Consider the following 14,296-nt stretch of genomic DNA (forward strand, 5'->3'; position numbering starts at 1 on the left):
TTTGGTACCACTCAATGCAAATCCCACTGGTTTTGTATCATCTCTACACCATAATTCTCCTTAATTCCCCTTTTCTAACACAAATTCTACTGCCCTACTCTCACTCAAACCTTCTGGTGATTTCCTATGAAGCCACTATTCTGCAATGAACAGTTTGCCCTAAATCCAGAATTTTTCACAGAGATCTTTAACCTCCTTTCCTTCACTGAAAATGTATATCCTTGAGAATCGTGCCTCTTATGTCCCTGTGAAGTAAAAGGACCTCTTACTCTGACATCACAGGTATTCCTTACTCTCTGCCACTTCTGCACCATTACATTTGTGCCCTTTTATACCAAGCGCTGTTCATTGAAGCTTATCTGTGCTATGATAATGCACTCTTGTTTTATTGAAAAAAATGCAGTGCATTACAAATGGTTCACAAAAATGCCATTTAGCTATATCTGTCTACTTTATGCTTATACATGGCAGTAGCTTTGCAGAATTTCTGAGGATCTTACATTGCACTAAGTTTCCTATTACAAACAAAGAACTATATTATACAGTGCTAGAAAATCCTTCAAATTAGGCTAGATGTAATGCTTAATCTAAAGTTATTACCCAGAGATAGAAAACTCATCAGGAACATAGACATATAATCATCTATGCAAACAAAGAACTAGGAATCTTCCCAGCTACCTCAAACTTGATATTCTTCTGTGGTATTTCAACCTACTTCTCATTTTTAAAAGCAAAAATAACTTACATGTCTGCCACTGTGAAATATTTTAGACTCCACGCCATGTGTCTACATGACATTCACAAACAACCCAGCAAACCACCCCTTTACCACATCCTACATCCCAGAGATTTTCCTTCTTGCCAGCGTAGTTTTAATGGTGTTAAATTGGCTGAAAGGCACACGTGCACACATACACACAAACACACACACACACAAACACACACACACACCATCAAAACCAAAATATTAAAAAACTAAATAAATAACGTTAGATATATCAATGTATAAACAAGTAAAATACATATCCAAATCTCAAATGTAGTATTCCTAATTAAATTATTTTTTGACTCTTTATACAAATATCTAGTTCAAATGTTCAAATTATTAAACCAACTAAAGAATATATTTATGGCTTGTTTTTAGAGAGAGAGTCCCACTCTGTCGCCCAGGCTGGAGTGCAGTGGTGCAAGTCTCGAACCCCTGGGCTCAAATAATCCTCCTGCCTCAGTCTCCCAAGTAGGTAGGACTACAGGCATGCCCATGACACTCAGCTCATATTTATAGCTTCAGGTAGAACATAAACTTTCCATTTCCCAAAAGCATACCTTTGATAAAGTTAAACACTTAATTTAAGCAGTTTCTTTACAGGTAAGCTATAACTAATTTAAGTATTATTTAAACAAACTTATTTGAAAAACAGAATTTTAATCCATTAGTTATTGTCTGTCCTCTTTTAAGGTATAATGTATTAATATTTATTAAATCAACCAACTTCATCAACACTATTCATATTCAAATGATTGGTGTGCAATCTCATATCTCCTATTATCCACTTTCCTGTACTTCCTGTATTCTCGCACATTCTCTCCTTACTTTGAACAGTAATCAAGCTCTCTTTATGCTTTGGCAGAATCTAGAAATCAGAATGAGGCAATGTGTTAGATTTTCCTCCTTCCTTTACCTTTTTATTGTGTGTGTTCTTGTGTGTGTGTGTGTGTGTGTTTTCCATGCTCAACATCGTATTTCACCCAGTTTTTAAGCTTGGTTATTTCAACCTCAAAAATGCCATCTTCTTTCTTACACATACATTATTTAAGACCTCCCTTTAAACTGATGAAATTTTATTTCAGTGAATGTAGATTAGACTTAACAGAAAAATAATGTATACTTGAATTAAACAGCTTTAATCATGCTTTTTCACTATGCTGGCAACTAACCTTGACCAGGCATGTGGAACAAGTTAGTAAGGCTTTAAAATCACTTGAAGTTTTATCATATTGAAACAGAGGGCTGGTAATGCCAAAGTCAAAATAATCATTGTTATTTCTGGTAAGCATAATCAAAGCATTAAATTGAGTGAAGATGAAAAGTGTAGTGAGAGACAAAGATATCATTTTCAATAAATATCAAATAAAGTTAAACCGGGTATTACATGGGCACTGACCTCAGATGAGTACATCCAGTGGTTTAAAATTAATATTTTAATTTTTATATATTTTAGTAAGGATGATTTGATTATACTATAAAATAACTACCTTATCTATAAATGAATGAATTTTCACACAAAGTGTTTAAAGCAGTTGAAGACAACTAATCCAAAAACAACTTGCAAATTCATTGGTTATGGTCCTAGACATGTTTATAAGCCTCTAGTTTACTATTGGTTTGTAATATTGTATACTATCATTAGTGCTTATGAATAATTGCACATGTATGTTAACCTGCATAATTTATTCATTGTCATACATTTCATTAAATATTGGGAATTTAGTTCAGACAGAATTGTTTTGTTTTTTTTTGTTTGTTTGTTTTGTTTTTTTTTTTTTTTTGAGACGGAGTCTCGCTCTGTCGCCCAGGCTGGAGTGCAGTGGCCGGATCTCAGCTCACTGCAAGCTCCGCCTCCCGGGTTCACGCCATTCTCCTGCCTCAGCCTCCCGAGTAGCTGGGACTACAGGCACCCGCCACCTCGCCCGGCTAGTTTTTTGTATTTCTTAATAGAGACGGGGTGTCACCCTGTTAGCCAGGATGGTCTCGATCTCCTGACCTCGTGATCCGCCCGTCTCAGCCTCCCAAAGTGCTGGGATTACAGGCTTGAGCCACCGCGCCCGGCCCAGAATTGTTTTGTTTTTAATTAAAGTAAAGGTAATGTAGTAAAGATTATTTTATAATGATTGAACACAAAATATTTTTATGAATGTGTAGATAGTCCATTAATACTAGAGTTTTTAATTGTAATCGTATCTGGTGATTGATTACCTGTGGAGTAAAGTAATTACTTTACTTCTTTCAATTTTAATTATTTTGGTCTAAGTCGTCTTTTTCACAAAACCATGGAATGTGCTTGATTTTTAAAAAATTTACAAGCATTCTAATTACATATTTTCTCCAAACAAATTAACATTATATTTCTGAAAAGAATAGCTAATATGTGTACTTCAAAAACATCACATAAGTGACTGACCAGAATCTTCAGGGCTTATGACTTATTTATGATTGCCAGTTGAATAATATACTTCCTCTGGGCAGATAATGGTTTTTTTTTTTTTTTTGATTGCATGATAGTTTTTGTTGTTGTTTTCTTCTCATTTAATTGTTATTTATCAAATTGATGTTTTAAGTGGTCATTTTTTGTTAAACATATTTTAAAAGATTTGGTGGGCAATGGCATTAGTTTTACAGTTCTTAAAAAGCAAAAGACTGTCTTACTAAAGAAGAATATCAGTTCAATCTATGTTTTTCTTCCTAACCTCACTGAAAAGAAAAATTACCTATGCCTTCTGATCATCAAGCCATTTATTCAGTATTCTTCCACTTTCAAGGTCTCTCAATAATTATAATCTAGTAATTATTCCTAGCTTAAATTAGCCATAAGGTCTTACCTGCAAGCTTTATCCAAGTTTAATCCCTGAATTCTAAAGATCTAAATCAGGGTAATTCATGTAACTACTGGGGCCTGATATTATTGAAGGTTATAGACCCAAACTAGGCTTCCAAAAAATTGGGCTTAGATGAGCTCTTTTATGTCCTTATTCTTTTAATTTGCAGAAAGATCAAAATCTTTATCTATATCACAAGTTCTCAATATCTGCATACTGTGCTAGGACAGTCTTCACATTGATCACAATCATCTCAGTCTGGCAGAATAAAGACAAATTTAATAACAGTTTGAAGTTTGAGCAGTGCCACACGGTATGTTGCAACAATGTTAATGGAAGAAATGTAGAAAATAAATAAATAAATAAATAAAACTGTACTGAATATTCATTCTTCAAATACCAGTGTGAGTCAGAAAGAGTTTTTTTTTTTTCTTGAGACGGAGTCGCTCTTTGTCACTCAGACTGGAGTGCAGGGGCACAATCTCGGTTCACTGCAGTCTCTGCTTCCTGGTTTCAAGTGATTCTCCTGCCTCAGCCTCCTGAGTAGCTGGGATTACAGGCATCTGACACCACACCCAGCTAATTTTTGTATTTTTAGAAGAGGTGGGATTTCACCATGTTGGCCAGGCTGGTCTCAAACTCCTGACCTCAAGTGATCTAGCAGCCTTGGCCTCCCAAAGTACTGGGATTACAGGCATAAGTCACCATGCCCGGCCCTCAGAATTAGTGTTTTCATGTTGGAAATGTTCTTCAGCCCTAGTGACTTTTGTAAAAGTCCTGCTGTTATTTCTGGTGACTTATTTTACTCAGATTTTCAGTTACTTTATTTTTATATATATATAAATAAATGTATATATAAATATATATTCATATATAAATGTATATATAAATATATATTCATATATAAATGTATATATATTCATATATAAATGTATATATTCACATATAAATATATATTTTTATGAATATATATTATATATTTATGAATATATAATATATATGAGTATATATAATATATATGAATATATATAAAATAATATGTATTATATATATTTCATTTGTAAGTGCATATATAATTTACTCTACATACATATATATAACTCTTTTAATACTTAAAGAGTATTTTTATAGGCCCTATGCTAACATCTAAAGATACAAATGCAGAAATGCAGCCATAGCCTCTACTATGATTCTGCTTGAAATCTAGTATTAATAGAAAAGAATTTCTTTCAGTTATAGTTAAGAAACCTCTAATATAACATCTTTTGATACAATGATGAGAATACATAGATGTAAAGCCAAGTTTTGCAAGTTTCATTTTACTCCACCAGCCCTTCAAACACAGATTTGGAAGCAAATATGTAAAAATGGTGAGAAAATTGCTCATTTTCAAACTCTAATTAGCATGGCTTTCTCTGCATAAGAAGAAAACTGAGGAATTGACAAATTCATCACATTGGTAAAGCTAAACCTAATTTTAAAGTTTTATTTGAATTGTCTGACTAATTCACTTGTAACTGTGTGTTATTTTAAATTTCCTTAATGTACTTTTTTCAAGATGTCTGAATATGAACATCAGATACCAGTTCTACTCAAAAGAAGACCAAAGTTACAGGTGAATGGTCATGATTTGAATTGAAAACTGAGGAAAGAGAGCCAGGATCTGTCAGAGAGTCCACAGATAGAGGCTGGGGTATGGAAAAGAAATACAGCAAGAACCTGGCTATAACTGACCCCAAGAGAACTTCAAGTCGTGCAGAAAGGGTAGGCAGGGATGCTTCTCAACTCCCTTCACACTTGTAACAAACTGCTCACTGCCAAACTGTTAGAGAGCCCTCTGGCCTCATGTTACCAGGCAATGCTGTTGGTGGAGATTTGGGAACCTCCTGGAGAAAGAGCACTGGATGGCCAGTTCATTCTGGTACACCCACATTCCCCTCAGATGTGAACAGAGATCCATTGTGCACCCATTGTAGGCCACTGCCCTGCACAGAGAACTCAGGTCTTGAGTTGCAGCATCACCATATCCTTCACAAACATAGCCCACAACTCGCTCTGACTTTGGCAAGCACAGGGAACCTGAAGGACCATGAGGAGCTGTGGGGTTCCTAAAGACCTAATCCTACACATGGGTCACCCCTAGGAGAGGTGGTAGTGCAGCCCATCAAAGCCTCCTTTGGGATAAAAGAAACATGCCCGCAGTGCCAATTGCTAAATGAGGTGGCACTGGTACTTAGGAGCAGAGGTGAAGAGAGGATTATCTCCTGCTCCTCCTATCCACTGTTATGGATGCAGCAGAGACTTTCCCCACTGGGGGCTGGCATGAGCACAAATGGAGACAGTTTTCCCAGCACTTTTTGTGGCAGCTATACGCCCACTGAAAGGAAGATACCCCACCCAGGCTTACATGAAGGACAGGACCCAACTCCTTTTTCCTATGCAGAGCAGCAGCATCCTGGAAAGAGAAGGTGGACAACCTGCAGAGCTATCCGCTATGAACAGAGGCTCTTCCCTAAGGCCATTCCAGCGGTAGCCACTAGAAGTGTGTTTCAATGGACCTCAGTTGCACTGTAGCTAGGAATCAAATGAAAATGTCTACATTTATGTAGGTCATAAGTCCTGTCATAGGGGTGTAATAGGGAAGTGGATTGCATTCCTGCTGGCCCAGGATGAGGTACAGGTGCAGCCCTCCAACCCACATCTATCCCTGAGACCTTAGAACAATCCAACACAAACTTCTCCTGCCATGTCATCAGAGCTGTTGCCTCCACTCATTATCAGACTACTGGCCCATAAGCTAGGTCTTACTCTTAATCAACACCTACTGGACTAGAGACTGAACTGCATCACCAAATAAAAAATCTGCTATCAGAAAGGCAAAGTGCTAGTGTATGAGGTAAGCTTCCTATAGAACTCCACATTCTCACCCCTGCAGAAGATAGTGTGTTGGCTCATAGACCCAGTATATCACTACAACAAATAACATTTTAAAAAGCCTATATATATATATATATATATATATATATATATATGCAAAAACTATCCCTAAGGTACCTATATAGTGAATTGGTCCCCTGAAAGCATACAGAAACGAAACCGAATGATCATATACAAAATAGACCACAATCATACCCTCAAGGGGAAAAAGAATTTAAACAAATTAAAAATTCCATCTTCATGAAATGGGACTTCTTTCATATTAAAAATAAGATATGAAAGTTCCTTCAGATGAGACAGATCAGTATAAAAACTCTGGTAATTCAAAAAACAAAGACTGTTGTGACACACACAATAACACAGGATAACACGAGCTTTTTAGCAATGGATGCTAACCAAGATGAAAATTCTGAAATAACAATTGGGAATTCAAAATATGGATTGTAAGAAAGCTCAGTGAAATCCAGGATAAACTGAAAACAACACAAAAATAATTTAAAAATAATAATTTAGTATCTGAATGACAGCTATATTCTTAAAGAAAACAAACAGAACTTCTAGAAGTGAAAAAAATTACTAAAGGAAGTTCAAGAATGAACGTTAGAGCTAGAAGAGCAGTCTTTTTTTTTTTTGGAACAGAGTCTCGCTCTGTCACCCAGGCTGGAGTGCGGTGGCATGATCTCGGCTCACTGCAAGCTCCGCCTCCTGGGTTCACGCCATTCTCCTGCCTCAGCCTCCTGAGTAGCTGGGACTACAGGCACCTGCCATCACGCCCGGCTAATTTTTTTTTTTTCTGTAATTTTAGTAGAGATGGGGGAGTTTCACCGTGTTAGCCAGGATGGTCTCGACCTTCTGCCCTTGTGATCCGCTGGCCTCGGCCTCCCAAAGTGCTGGGATTACAGGCGTGAGCAACCACACCTTGCCAAAGACCGGTCTTTAGAATTAATCCAATCAGATATAAATAACGGGGAAAAAAGTGAATAAAGCCTATGTGAAGAAACGAAACCTAAGACTTATAAGCATTCCTAAGGACAAAAAGAAAAAGCAATTAATTTAGAAAACATATTTGAGAGACTAATTCAGGGAAATTCTGTGATCTTGCTAGGGAAATAGACATCCAGATACAAGAAATTCAGAGAACATCTGTGAAATACTATACAGTGTGAATATAACGAAGGCAAATAGTCATCAGACTATCCAAGGTCAAGATCACCTATGAAGGAAATCTCATCAGACTAAAAGCAGACTTATCAGTAGAACCATTACAAGCAAGAAGAAATGAGGGGCCTACTTTCAGCTTTCTTAAAGAAAATAATGCCAGCCAAGGATTTCATTTTCTGTCAAACTAAGCTTCATAAATAAAGAAGAAATAAAGTATTTCCCAAACAAGTGCAAATTTGTTATCACTACACTGTTTCTATAAGAAATGCTCAAAGGAGTTGAAACATAGATACAAAAGAACAATACTCACTACCGGAAAAAAGACAATACTCACATGTAAGAACAAAGTTCATAGATCCTATAAAGCAATTATACAATTAAGTCTACGAAGCAAATAGCTAACACATTATATCAGAAACAAAACCTCACATATCAATATTAACCTTGAAGAAAATGGCTTAAATGCTCCATTTAAAACATACAGATTGGCAAATTGGATTAAAAAAAAAAAAAGAAAGACCCAACCATCTGCTGCTTACAACAGATCCATATAACGAGTAAAGACACCCACAGGCTCAAAGTAAAGGGTAGTAAAAGATACATCACACAAATGGAAAACAAAACAAAAAAAAAAAAAATAGAAAGTCATTATTAATAAATACCCACTAGATCTAAGAAAAGCAATAGACTGCCATACAATAATAGTGGAGGATTTCCACACCCCACTGACTGCACTAGACAAATCAGCAAGGCAGAAAGCTAACAAAGAAACTCAGACATAATTAGGACTCTTGACCAAAAGGTGCTAATAGACATCTACAGAACATTCCACCCAGCAACCCCAGAATACACATTTTTCTCATCTATGCATGGAACATTCTCTAAAATTGACCAAACACTTGGCCATAAAGCAAGTCTCAATAAATTCAAAACAATGAAATAATATCAAATATCTTCTCAGATCACAGTGTAATAAAATTAGAAATCAATAGCAAGAGGAACTCTCAAAATTACACAGGACCTGGAAACTAAACAACTTGCTCCTGAGTGACTTTTGGGTAAACAATGAAATTAAGGCAGAAATCAAAAATATTTTGAAACAAATGAAAACAGAGATACATCCCCAAATCTCTACCAGACTAGGAAAAAAATAAAATGAATTTCCTTAATGCCTTATATTTGTCTATGTATGAATGAATGAGAAGGCTTATAGGTCGTATATAAAGATCTGATATGGCAACAATGTTAGAAGACGATATAGCACTGTCTTCAACATTCTGATGGAAATATTAATGTATTTTTAACCTAGACTTTAGTTAACTGTGAGGATAAAGTAAAACCTTCTTCTAACATGCAAGTTCTGAAAAAAACAAAATCCTCCCAAAGACTTCTAGGAACTATAGATAAATGTGATCTGACAAAAGAGAGAAGTAAAGCAAGAAAGAAGATGTAAAACTAGGGTGGGGAAAGAATCCACCAAAGAAGAAAGGTATAGGACACTCCCAGCATTAAGATAAAAGAGAGTTCTAAGGCTGACAGCTGAGCAATAAGCCTAGAAAACAATTCAGAACAGACCAAAAGGAAGAAGGATTTTGGGGGAAGCATCTCCATCTCTAGGAAAAAAAATAAAACAAAGCTGACATTAATTTATTCCATTCTCTGTATACAGATATAATGCTTAAGTCTTTTGTGCTTTTGTGGATAAATTCAAATAGAAAGAAAAGTAAACTAAAAACTTTGAGATTAAGATGACAATGCCCCTCAATTAAATACTACATAAGAAAGTAAATATAACCATAGAAGAGTAGCAAAATGTTCATAGATATAACAAACCCCAAATATTTCACAAAAACAAGATAAAATGATATAGCAACAATGAGGATGGGAAAAGAAGTGTGTCTGGGTGTGGGAGTGAGGGGTTATATATTAGGTTGAGTAAATCCTAATTTTCCATAAAATGTTAGTTTTTCATAAAAAGCAATAGATTATTTTGTCCACTGAAGAATCATGAAATAAGAGAGTATGTTTGTTAGTGGGCTATTTGGAATAGAATAAAATAAAAAACAAAAAATAGTGTTGCAGTGGTTGACTCTAGCATGGAGTGGAGTGGGGAAGTGACAGCAATTTTGTTGTAAACATTATAGTATTATCTTCAATAACATAATGTCTTATTGTTAGAATAATAAATGGATTTAAAATAAAATGAGTGACTTCATATTTTTAAAATATATTTGAGAAAATGATTTTAGCATACTCTTATTAGGAAAAGTTTCCTGATAAACAAAATGTAATAATGTGTCCTTCAGTAGATATTTCTATTATAATTTATGTCATATGTCAGGCCATCAGAAACAGAGAGAATGGAATGACCTGAATTTCCAAGCTATGATAAGGCAATACTCAATTATTGTGACATAAATGAAATGCTAAAATAATATAATAATGAGACTCCTCCTGGCTTGATGAGAGAAATAGTTCTGGTTTTCAGGTTGGGCAGAGGTAGAGAAGACTACATGTTTGCCCAATTTTTTGTTACACTGAATCTCACTTACTCTTTGTATTTGGGCAAAATGCTCATGAAACCTGCCATGATGTGCTCTTTGTAGGGTAGCAGGTGGAGGGTAGAAGGTGGGAACAAAGAAAACAACAGAGAGTTGACTAACCTGCAGAGGCAGAAGTGGTAAAATCTAGTTGGTTCATTTTACCTTTTAGAAATTGAAGCCAGAGTGGATAGGAGAGTGAAAATAGACTAAAACTCTTATTTTATTCCAATGAAATTTAAAAGATAAAATATTTTCAAAATGATTTTTACAAGACTGTGCTGTTTTCATAAATTCTTCCTATAATATGTTCATAGAGAACAATAACAATATACTATTTAATCTCGAATTTACATCATGATAAAAACATAAAATGTTGCATTCATATTTGCAACTTTTATAACACATTTGATTAAAAGTAACAGATTCAAGTGCTTGTTACTTTGCCTCTTAAATAGGTCTTGGGGAAAAGAATTCATTAGAAATCTCACTGGAAAGAAACTGTCGATATATGCTGCTGACTTCTGCCACCCATGCAATTGCTTATACAACATGGCAATAAAAACAAATAAGAGAACAAAATACAAAATCTGACAGTCTTTTAGGAAACTTGGAGCTAGAATGTGACATACAATTGTCATAATAACTTTTCACGGTTTACAGAATAACAGTTTCCAATGTAGTTTTCCCGGTTTATTTTTCTTGATCCAAACTACAGTCATAACAGTATTATTTTCCTAATGATATTTTTACATTTTTAAATGAAGACAGTGTGGTTAAACACCATTGAATAGTCTTCTCAAGACTGCCGTACTCACGATGCCAACCATCATAAGCGAAAACTAGTTATGATTTTAATTACATATAGCCTATATTTTAATAAAGTCAACATGTCTGGCAAAACATATTTAAAAGAAAATGTGGGATGAGTGTCTGCTCTTTGGCTGCTCTGGGGCCAGCGCCCTATGCCGCATTCTCTTGTCATCCCTGACCTAACCCGTCTCTTCCTTTTCCCCAACCTCAGGTGGAGCTGCCACCAAAATGCAGATTTTCATGAAAACCCTTACGGGAAGACCATCACCCTTGATGTTGAACCCTCGGATACGATAGAAAATGTAAAGGCCGAGATCCAGGATAAGGAAGGAATTCCTCCTGCTCAGCAAAGAGGGATCTTTGCTGGCAAGCAAGTGGAAGATGCATGGACTTTGTCTGACTATAATATTCAAAAGGAGTCTACTCTTCATCTTGTGTTAAGACTTCGTGGTGCTAAGAAAAGGAAGAAGAAGTCTTACATCACTCCCAAGAAGAATAAGCACAAGAGAAAGAAGGTTAAGCTGGCTGTCCTGAAATATTATCAGGTGGATGAGAATGGCAAAATTAGTCGCCTTCATCAAGAGTGCCCGTCTGATGAATGTGGTGCTGGGGTGTTTGTGGCAAGCCACTTTGACAGACATTATTGTGGCAAACGTCTGACTTATTGCTTCAACAAGCCAGAAGACAAGTAACTGTATGAGTTAACAAAAGACATGAACTAAAAAAAAAAAAAAAAAGGTGAAGGTGTTCCCTGTGAAATAAAAATTATCACTTAATATTTGTCTCATTTTCACATATAATATATGCTTAAAATATTATTTCTGCTTCAATATGTCAAATAATTGTTATACATTTGAAATTTCATGAGCTATCGCACTAGCTGAATTAGTGTCACACCTATGTCACATGTGAGAATCACCAAATAGAATACATATAGTGCCCTAAAATGGGAAATGGATAGAATTTTACTGTCATTAAAAAAAATTATCTGAAAATCTACTTCCAATATAACTAATATTACAAAAAATTATTAATAATGTAAACTATATTGAATTTAAATATCCTTGCAAAATTTGACAATTTTGATAGGCCAAATATGAAGCTGGTTTTTCCCTTTGTGAATTAAAAATTCCTCAATTTTACATGTTGGAATGGACATACAAGGATAATACTGAATCAATGTATTTTTAAAGAATATAACAAACTGTACGATGTTAGGAATTTTTATGACATTTGTAGAATGGTTTCATATTTTTAAGATAAATAGCCTAACAAGGTACACTAAACCTCTCTTTGTTTTACATCAAATATGAGGCAAGAAAGCACAGCCAGACAGTCATGATGGAAAGAAGAATCGATGCACTTTTAACAATGTGAATTCCAGATTCACAAAGACCCAACAGAAAACTTTGTGGAAAAGATGAAAGCCTGTGCTCACCTTTGCTTTCATAAGTCTCTGAGGACATCTGTCTTGGATTCATTGGGTTTCAGAAAGCCCAGCGTGCTTGGGAGCGTTGTAAAACCAGATCCTCCCTGTCTCTTAGGATGTAATTTATCTCTGAACGTTTGCTTGTGGTACTAGAGCCAAAGATAATTATTCAGAATCCTTTTGGGCTTCCTAAGGAAAAGGCTAGAGAGAGATAACAAATAGCATGCTGCTGAAGTACAAATGTTGACGAAATGATAATGACTGAGACAGTATGTCAAGAAGACTTCTTCAGTTAATTCTTCCTACAGCTGGAAAAAAGTGCAGTTACCAATTAGGCATCATTTGTATTGTTTACTTGCCAATTCTGAGCTATATTATTCTGAAACCTCAAATTTCTTAGAGGCCTTAATGGTTGTATGGGCTGTATCATAAAAGCATAGCCATAGATAACATAATGTAAGGAAAACCAACATTTTTCTCACTACTAAATTTCAATCACTCAGTAGTTCCACCATTTATGGTTTCATTAAGTAGAAATATAAAGCTTCTATTATTATGCAACACTACCTAAGATGGTCAACATAGGAAGCACTGGAATTATTTTGATACTAAATTTGCTTTTCATAGAATTTAGACATCCTTTTAGCAGAATTCACTGGTAACGGAACCATAAACTGTTCACTCTATATGCTATTCCATAGAGGGGTAAGATGAATGTGAAGTGTTCACTGCAGATGAGAGCTGGGGAGCAATATGGGAAGAAGGGGATAATGTAAGGGAAGACCAACTGAAGATAATCTCTGGGATAAGTGACAGGAAAACCCCCCTCAAGTTTACCTCAAATACTTGGACTGACATCAATAGAACTCCACATTCTCTGGAAATCTTTTATCTCTCAGATAATCGATTGGGGTTTTATACTATTTGATCACAATTTCCCACCATTGCGACTCCATATAGCTCTAACATGTTTGTTCTTTCATCTCACTTTTACTTTGTTCTTTTGTTCCCTAATCTGTCTCACTCTCTGCATCTCTTTTCTTATTCTCCCTCCTTTTTCTAATAATTACCACTTAAATGACTCAGGTTGCTAACATACTCAAATAATTTGCCCTTCTGCTCTTCCACTCCATTCATCTAGCAAAACCGCCTGTCTGGGTTGAAATAATTGTTATTAATGATACAGTAAATAGTGGACCAAGGGAAGTCCATAAGCAATGAAAACTGATCATGTTTTTATGTCTCGGATTACATTTGGGATACCAGCCTTGCCCTGCACTAACTCCTCTAATCTCTTAACTTTTAATTTGAGCATCTTTTTTTCTTTCCATCTGTTCCATCCCTTTCCTCAGAGGCAATTTTTAAAAACACCAGATGACAACCCACTCAACTTTCTGCCATCAAACCCATAATTGTACCCTTCTCTGAAAACCTTATTAGGGTTTTCTGTGGATTTGGATGCTGATTAGTGAGGGAGACCTTGGCTGGAAGGGGAATGACCTTGAATTTTCCCACAGAGCCCATCTCAGCCATGTTACTACAATCATGGCTATAACCCAGTCATGGTGCTGATGCTGGGAACATTTAATCTTTGTTTACATGTCAGATGTAACAAAGCATGTCAGAACCAAAACTATTCTGACAACTTCCATATTCTCCCCTCTGTAATGTGAGAGGAAGGGAAAGTAAGGGTTGCCATCAGTGGCTTGGGATTTACAAAACTCAATTAGTGGCTTCTTTTATCTGTGCTACAGTCTCCATTACCTTCCACTTCCCAATTCATAACTAAAAATTTAGGAATATTCGTGAAAGGACCCGT

The 14,296-nt window shown here is 35.6% G+C and overlaps 1 pseudogene; it reads left to right on the forward strand.

The window, feature by feature from the left end:
- The first annotated feature begins 11,276 nt into the window (after positions 1 to 11,276).
- LOC112611084 lies at positions 11,277 to 11,740 on the forward strand (annotated as a pseudogene).
- Positions 11,741 to 14,296: the final 2,556 nt, after the last annotated feature.

The sequence above is a fragment of the Theropithecus gelada genome, chromosome 17 (assembly GCF_003255815.1).
Source record: "Theropithecus gelada isolate Dixy chromosome 17, Tgel_1.0, whole genome shotgun sequence".
In the NCBI taxonomy this organism is placed as follows: Eukaryota; Metazoa; Chordata; class Mammalia; order Primates; family Cercopithecidae; genus Theropithecus; species Theropithecus gelada.